This window comes from Alligator sinensis, unplaced genomic scaffold, assembly GCF_000455745.1.
Source record: "Alligator sinensis unplaced genomic scaffold, ASM45574v1 scaffold188_1, whole genome shotgun sequence".
NCBI lineage: Eukaryota > Metazoa > Chordata > Crocodylia > Alligatoridae > Alligator > Alligator sinensis.
Window position 1 is genome coordinate 3659191 of NW_005841903.1, and position 7917 is coordinate 3667107.

General features: G+C 43.9%; 1 long non-coding RNA gene across 1 annotated transcript in view; it reads right to left on the bottom strand.

Moving 5' to 3' along the window:
• The window catches only part of LOC112549395, a 20056-nt gene extending 12300 nt beyond the window's left edge, over positions 1–7756 (bottom strand). The window contains exons 1-4 of the long non-coding RNA XR_003092794.1: positions 7093–7756; positions 5370–5417; positions 879–1067; positions 311–364 (exon numbers count right to left, since the gene is read on the bottom strand). This is a non-coding gene — a long non-coding RNA (uncharacterized LOC112549395). The remainder of the gene's footprint in view (positions 1–310; positions 365–878; positions 1068–5369; positions 5418–7092) is intronic.
• Between the last annotated feature and the right edge of the window lie 161 nt (positions 7757–7917).

Genomic DNA, 7917 nt, shown 5'->3' on the forward strand with positions numbered 1-7917 from the left:
GTGGGGGGGGGGGGGGGGAGTCTGGGTCAAAGGCAGGGCAAGGACAATAGCTCACTAGGTCCAACTGGGAGATTATCATACCAGGAGGGGATTAATAGAATGACATCTGAAGTGGCGTCCAGCAGCAATAAAATGAAGTCATCAGGAGCCATTCATTGCCTCCAGGGGTGCTTCAGGAGACAGAACAGATGGGAGAGGAACAAAACTTTGGAGGAGCAGGACACAAAACTTGCCATACACGGGCTCACCAGGTGATGACATAACCATGGCAAGACCCTTACCTAAAAGGTGAGAAACATGAGATACTTACCGTTGAAGATCACAGCCATTGAGATAACCCCGCGAAGGGGGATGTTGGCACAACCTGCAGAGAAGAGAGAGAAGATATTAAGTTGAGATAAACCATGGCCAACGGGCCAAGGTGTGATGGGAAGAGAAACCGCAGTTCTGTCTGTATTCTAGCCAGTTGCTAATGTTTTACGGGGAGCACAATAAAACTAATTCACTTTTCCTTTATACATAGGGTGATTAACTGGCTTACCTCTTGTTGGGGAAATAACTTTCTCATTTTCCATCATACAAAGGTGTGGCAGGAGAGTCCCCAAGGAGAGAATTCTCCTTGATCACTTCTAACCCCACCACACTTGTTACTAATTTGAATTAAATTTACTAATTTATATCCAACCTGGAGCGGCAGTTGTAAAGTAGTTGCTGACTGAAGACTTTACCATGCCCTATGCAAGATTAGTGTCAAGTAAAGGATTAGAAAGCCATGTGGAACTCTCATTATTTAGGATGACCTTTCTGTATGACACAGATCATGGAAACTCACTCCACTAACTTGGATATCAGGTCCAGTTACTCTAGTCTTTGTGTACCTTTCAGAAAGACAAATGATATTGTTGTCTTTCCCCAGGTGATTCTTTGCACTGAATGGCAGCCTCAACCTGAAGGTCCTGGAGGCTTAGCAGGTGAGATGATCCTTTGAAAACTGCTTGGACCCTTTCCACTAAACCATTCTGACTGGATACTGTGGATGAAAGCTTCTGCTATGGCTTTTTCCTAGGCTGTGGATAAATGGGAGATTGGAACATTGGCTCGTTAAACTAATACAAAATTTCATTTTTTTTAAAGTTGAAGCATGAAGAATATGAGAAATCTGATCCCTTTTGAAAATTATATACTTACTGTTGTTTGACATGCCTGATATTCCTGTAATAGGAAAAAAGGCAGGTGGGTAGAATTTATTGATTTAAAAAAAAAAAAAAGTTTTTTCCTGCTTCTATTTCCATTTTTAATGGTCTGTTCTTATGTTGATGGTCTGTTGCATCATACTCATGCACTAGTCTTGGAGGCAACTCACATTCATGCTGTTTTCCAAGCACTGCACAAAGTTGCCAACTGGCATTTTATCATGAGGCTCACAATGTTTTGTCTATCTGAAATGCTGTGCCTCTGAAGTTGCATGAAAAAAATTATGCTGTGACTATGAAAATCATACCTTTTGTTAACTAAAATGTTTTAGCCTTTGTGGTGCCAAGCAAAGTGTGAACCCCAAGAGTTCAAAGAATAGAAGGCAAATAAAAGAAACCAAACTGAATTAATTGTTAAAATATTAATGAGGCAAGAATTCTTGTGGGTGATAGCTTTTATTGGACCAACTGCATGGTTGGGATAGACATAGATAAGCTTTTGAGTATCACAGTACCCTTCCTTATGTCTCTGGGAGAGAAGCAGACACAGCAGAACTAAGCAGCAGATAGAACAAAGACTTGTGTAAAACTCCCTTATGTAAATAAAAACAGAATACCAGGGAAATTATCAGGCTACCTGATAACGGGGAAATAACAAAACTCTTACAGGGATGTTTGTAAGTGAACGTTAAAAAATCCAGATGTTCTTCTTGGATTATCCTATCAGAAAAGTTTATCTAAAGACATTCAAACAGACGGTGTCACTTCATATGTATGGGTCACTAGTTTAGAATAGAGATGCTTTATATAATATTTTTGAAAATATGGACACATGGTTGCTACATGTGCATTGGATTCTGTTATCTTTACATATAAGTATCCTTCAATATCATTACAAGTTTAGCTGGTATATTGATTTGAACTAATGAGAGAGAAACATACTGCTAAGGGGCTTTGTTTGCACTTCGGCTACATTTTTATTTTGTAGACTGCATGTTAGGTTCTGAGCTTTGGAGAAAGCACCTATGGGAGGAAAACATCTTATATTAGAAAATTTGTTGCTGAGCTTGCACATAGGAACCCAGTTAGTGGCTTCATAACCAAAGAAGCCCAGGGTTGCCAACTGTCTATAAGTTTATGGACATCATGTAAACAAACAAAAAACAGGCCAAAATAACCTGTCTGTAAAATCCATTTTAAAAAAAAAAATCAAGCCTTCTGGAAAAACACTAAGCAACCAGAGCTTGATTGAAGCTTTGTGGTCAGAAAGAAGATGGAGGCAAACTGATATAGACACAGCCTAACACTATTTCCTGCTGTCTGAACAGCTGCACTGAACCCTACAGGGAGCCTTTGCTCAGGTCTTTGTAGACTCCTCCCTCCCCCCAGCCATGTACCACTTCTGTTAAGTCCCATCAGCTGCCTGTAATACTTCTGATTTACAGGTAGGCTTCTTTGGAGTCCGTGCTGGGACAGAGAAAGGGTCAGTGTGGGTAAAGCTAGAGAATGGAGCAGGCAGGGAAAACATGATGCAAATTGCAGTTGGGAATATCAGGGTTTGGGGGTGAGTAGAGGACCCCTTAGGTGTGGGCAGCAAGGTGTAAAACCATCGCTGCAGTCAAGCAAGGTTGTCAACCCAAGGAATCTTTTTTTAATACTACAAAATTTTTACTAGCATCTGAACTTTTTTACTATGGCTGGTGTTGGACCTCTAAATTTGAACCCAGTTCTTCTATCTGGGGACCGGCAGCAAGACAGGGCCTAGCAGAAGAGTTACATTTACATTATGTATAACATATATCAGTAAAAACATGTGTCAGTAAAAAAGTTTGTTTGTCAGTGTGATCTCTGGGGCCTTATGTGTTGCACAGCCTGCCGGGTATGTAGCCCCTCCCCTCAACTCGCCTGCCACAACTTTGATGTTAATCTATCAAGAGAAGGGGTTCAGTGGAGATCTTCCTGGGAGGGCCTCCCGACAACGGCAGTACTCACCATTGCTTGGCGTGATGTTCCACGGGGCTCCGCCTCCCCTACACCCCGTCCACTCACCAACTGGATAGGTGATCGTACCATGGTGTTTTCGGCCCCGCGGAGCTAACCCGCAGCCTGCTTCAGGTGGGGGGGGCCACGTCTGAGCGGGCTCAGCTGGCTCATGTCCCTCCAGCCTTGATGCCCCAACCTTCTTTCTCTATCTCTGATTTTTTCCTCTTTTTTTTTCTTCTGTTTTCTTCAGAAGAAATATGCTCCTGGGGAGGAGAGGGATGTGGAGCCACCTCCTTTCCCCCAGCCTCCTACAGGGGGCTCAGACGCCTCCCCTGCTCTACCTCTTTCAGGGAGCTTGAACGCTTCCCCTGCTCTGCCTCCAGAAGGGGGCTTGAAGATTTCCCCTGCCCCGCTCGCCGGGGAAATCTTCCCTGCGGTGGCCGGTACGGCTGCTGCAATTGGTCCAGCTGTTCCCCACGTGGGGAACAGCTGATTAAATAGCCGGCGCAATGCCGACTCGCGCAGCTGCGGCCACGGTCCCGGCTCCTGTGCTGATGGGCCGGCAGGAGGTAAGTTCTCCCCGCGGGTGGTCTGTTTCTGGGGTTTGGGACCCGTGGAGCTTGCCCTCACCCCTTTGAAAGCCTGTGGGGGCATCTCGCTGCCACAGTCAGTAAAAAGCTTACAGATTGCCAGTAAAAAACTTTCTTGAATTGGCAACCCTGAATTGGCTTCTGGGCTGGGTTTGGGTTTTTTGGTTGTTTGGTTTTTGTTTCACCTTCCTTGGAGGCATTGGAACATTGCTCACGGCTAAGTTTAGGGAATTTTGACTGGAGGTGCTGAATACTTCTGTGTCTGATTTTTGTCTATGGATTTTAATAGGAGCTTCCCCCCCCCCACTTCAATTTGGCCTTTAGTCTGAAGAACCAAACTCCAGCCCTGTTTTCTGGATGGGCTTATGTATACATTCCATTTTGCATACTCTGATAAATCTCATAGAATTTACTGGGACAACTCATAAGGTCTACACCCAACTCTAGGCATAAGTAATTGCAAATTCAGAGTCTGAAGCTTCAAACCAGCAAGCTGCTGAAATACAAGAGCTCTTATGAGTGCTCATGACTTCCCTGGCAGAACAGCTTGCAGAATAAGAGCTTAAAATTGCTCAGTAGTCTCCATCTTTCATGTGAAAAAGATGATTTTCAAATACACAAATAGAAATTGGGATCTTAACCCTCGTTGATTTCCCTGCTGCCCCATTCAAACTGAGTTTGACTTTGAAAGCCTTCCCCAAAATCCTTAAGATGTTTTAACAGTTATTGTCCTTTTTTCTTTATTTTACATGGAAGGACAATGAGCATCCAGCTATAAACACTTATACATGCTTGTACTCCCCGAGTTGGGCTAATAAGGTAGCTCTACCTTCATGTGGAAGACATCTGGTAATCATTTGCTTCAGGGCTTTTGCTGGTGTAACAGGGCTCCTTCAAGCCACGTTACAGGGAAGAAGGTGAAACTAGACAGGCTGGAGGCTGTGCCCCTGAAAGCAATATAAGGAAGGGCCCCAGCAGCAAAGAGGGCGGAAGAGATCTGATTTGGGAGAAAATGGGCTCCATCGGGTGTAGGAGGGGAAGAGACTGAGAGTGACAGGGATAAGCTACGGGAGACTTAGCAGGCCGTGGGGAAGGTCACCTTGGAGCTGGGCCTGTTCAGAAAGACTAGAAACTTCAAAGGGACAGGTCTGGGGAAGAAAAACCAAGGACTTGCCAATGGGAGAAAAACTCAGTGAAGATTTTCCAATGACAATACACACTACATAAAATCAAGATGTGGCAGATAATTTTATCAGGGGCACCTGCGGAGATGGGCTGGTTTGATTTTTTTTGTACCAGACATTCCACATGCAGAAATGTTGTTTGTTTAGTTTGCATAAAAAAGCATAGAAAATCAAGCACAGAAAAAAATGCGAGCATTAAGGTTGCAAAGTCATGCACTCAGAAGTTAGGAAATGCTGAAGTGAGATTGCCCATGTGATCTTATTTCAGTCTCCTTGTGTGTATGCATTATATTACACTCCTTAACTACATGAGCATATGCCATATATCCTGCTGTAGGCACAATGGGGGCACTACCATAATAACCCTCTGGGTGTAGTTAGTTTTGTCTGGGCATGACAGAGCATATGGTGTAGTTTACCTCTTATTGCTAGTTATACTGTGTTCTGTTTCAGCCTTCATCATTTTCCTGTGTAAAAAATAGCAATTAATGTTCGCCACCAATTCTAGATCCAAATCATTATTTTTCAGAACATACTAACTCACTTCTGGCACAACATTGATCAAGAAAGCTGGAGAATTATATGGTTTTTTATTTGTTTTAGTAAAATCTAGAAGAATTGTTGTACAAAAAAGAAGTGTAAGTAACTAGAATAAACAACTATTTAGGAAGATTTTTGTTGCTCTTAAATTAGTTAAATGGTTTTGGAAATCTTCAGTTTAATTGCTTTTTAAAAGCAGATAAGACAGAAGAAACTTCACTTTTTTCTTTGTTTTTTTCACCTTTTAAAAATGAACTGAATGTTTCATTTTAAAAAAGTAGCAATTTTTCATGCAGCACTTTTCTTCAAAAAAAAGAAAAGAAAAAAGCATTTCATAAGGACTTTACCACAAGGATTTGTTGTAAGTATGTTTCTACCAAATTTCATGTATTCAGATTTCTAAAATAATAAAAATGGAGTGTCTATCTAGGAATCTGGGCAGCTCATACACAATATGAATGATACACATATATATATTTTTAAATAATACATGCCTCCTTACAGGCAACAGATCTGAACCCTATACAAAACAGAGAACAAACATGTTCCTCTCTACACCTCTTCTGAGCCCTGGCAAATAGTATCGAATTTAAGATATTTGAGAAAGGGCTGTTTCTGTCTTGGGTCAATTGCTAGCAGATAAGGGATGGTATACATTGGCATTTAAAACTCTGATGTTAATGCTGTGAACACTGAACTGGGTAAAACAATTATACCTCAGTGGGTGCATCCACACGTGTGCTTTACTGTTGAGTAGACTAATCAGCTACACAAAAAAGAATCACTGTCTACACATGCACTGTTATTAGGGCAGAGTATGCAAATTAACTCTGCTGTAAGATAAGTACTGTTGGGAGATAATTTACTGCATTGAAATGGCCGTGTAGATGGTGACTGCAGATGTAAATTGGACCCAGTCAGCCCAACCAGCTGCTGTCCTGGGCGCACACATAGAAGCTATGCCCCAGAGCAGTTTACTCTGGCTCAAACTGCTCCAGTTTATTGCTCAGTAGGCACATCTACACATGAAATGAATGTGAAGCAATAAACCCTGATGCATGTCACACTGGAGTTTATTGCACCCAGGCACTGCATTTACATGTGCACCTGGGAGTGTAGCATGTTGAACCTGGTTGGAACAGCCCCGGCTGCCAGCAAGTCCAGGGGTCAGCCTGCCAGCCTGAGGCTGCTCCAACCTGTCTCAATGCGTTGTGGAGAGGCTGGCTGGGTGCTCCAGTGTGGGGCTACCCAGCAGGCAGCCCCCACACTGAAGCATCCTTATGCCCCAGCCTTGTCAGTGCCTACATGTGTGTTGCTGCAGAGTGAAAAACTCCATGGCAGGATAGTACTTGTATTTACAAATACTATCCTACTGCAGAGTTAATTAGTTAACTCCTCCCTAATAGCCCTGCATGTGTAGACATAAGATGTTTACTTTGGAGTTAACTAGTTCTGTAGTAAATGTCTTGAGTAGACATGATCTCTGGGTGCATCTACACAAGACAAATTGACTAATTAGCTGCGCAGTAAATGTCTCAGAGTCTACACGTGATCTCACTGGATCATCCGCTTTGGCCAGTATCAGATCTAGGAGCACCTTACCTCTTCTTGGCACGTAGACTTCTTGAGACAAGTAGAGTTCATCATTGTAGATGAGAAAGCTATGTGACTTATCAGATTTGGCAGACTGCTCCTCCCATGAGATGTCAGGGTAGCTGAAATCACCTCCAACCACTTGGAATTTGAACAGCCCTGATATAAGCTATTGAGAAAATAATGTCAAAGGTTTGAGTGATGTCCACAGAAATTGTCGTTTTCTAAGCTGAATATGGGCCAACTATCAGCTCATAATAACCTTACAATAACCTAATAATAATAGCCACATATGCACAGCGGGATGCATAATTTTGGGGATCTGTGATGAAATTTGTTAGATCCTAGTCGCACATCTGCTGGGGCATACAATTTGCTGCACCCCCCCACCCCACTGAGGGAGTGCTGGGGAAGCATCTTGATTATCCAGTTTCCCACACCCAGTGAGGATGCAGTGAGCTGCCCTCATACTGGTAAAATTGTGTTGCATAGACAGCTGTGGATTGAGGAGCTACCTGACCCATTGCATGCCAGCCTCATTGGCTGCTGCTCTGGGATGTGGCCAGGGCCGTGCTGGGCTCTTTCCAGCGGGGGCCTGGGTTGGGCAGTGGTGCTGGGAGGATGCAGTGGGGGGATGGGGGCTGTAGGCACCCGAAAATTTACCAACCCTCCCTCCCAGAGTTGCTGCCGCCTGGCCCAAGTGCAGTGTGGCCCAGCCCCAGTGCAGTGTGGCCCAGCCCCTTGCTGGGAAGAGCCTGGTGCTGCCTTCTGCTTTCCCCACCTCTTCCCCCCCCCCCCCAAGGGCTTGGGGGCCCGTGCCCCGGGACCCCGGTT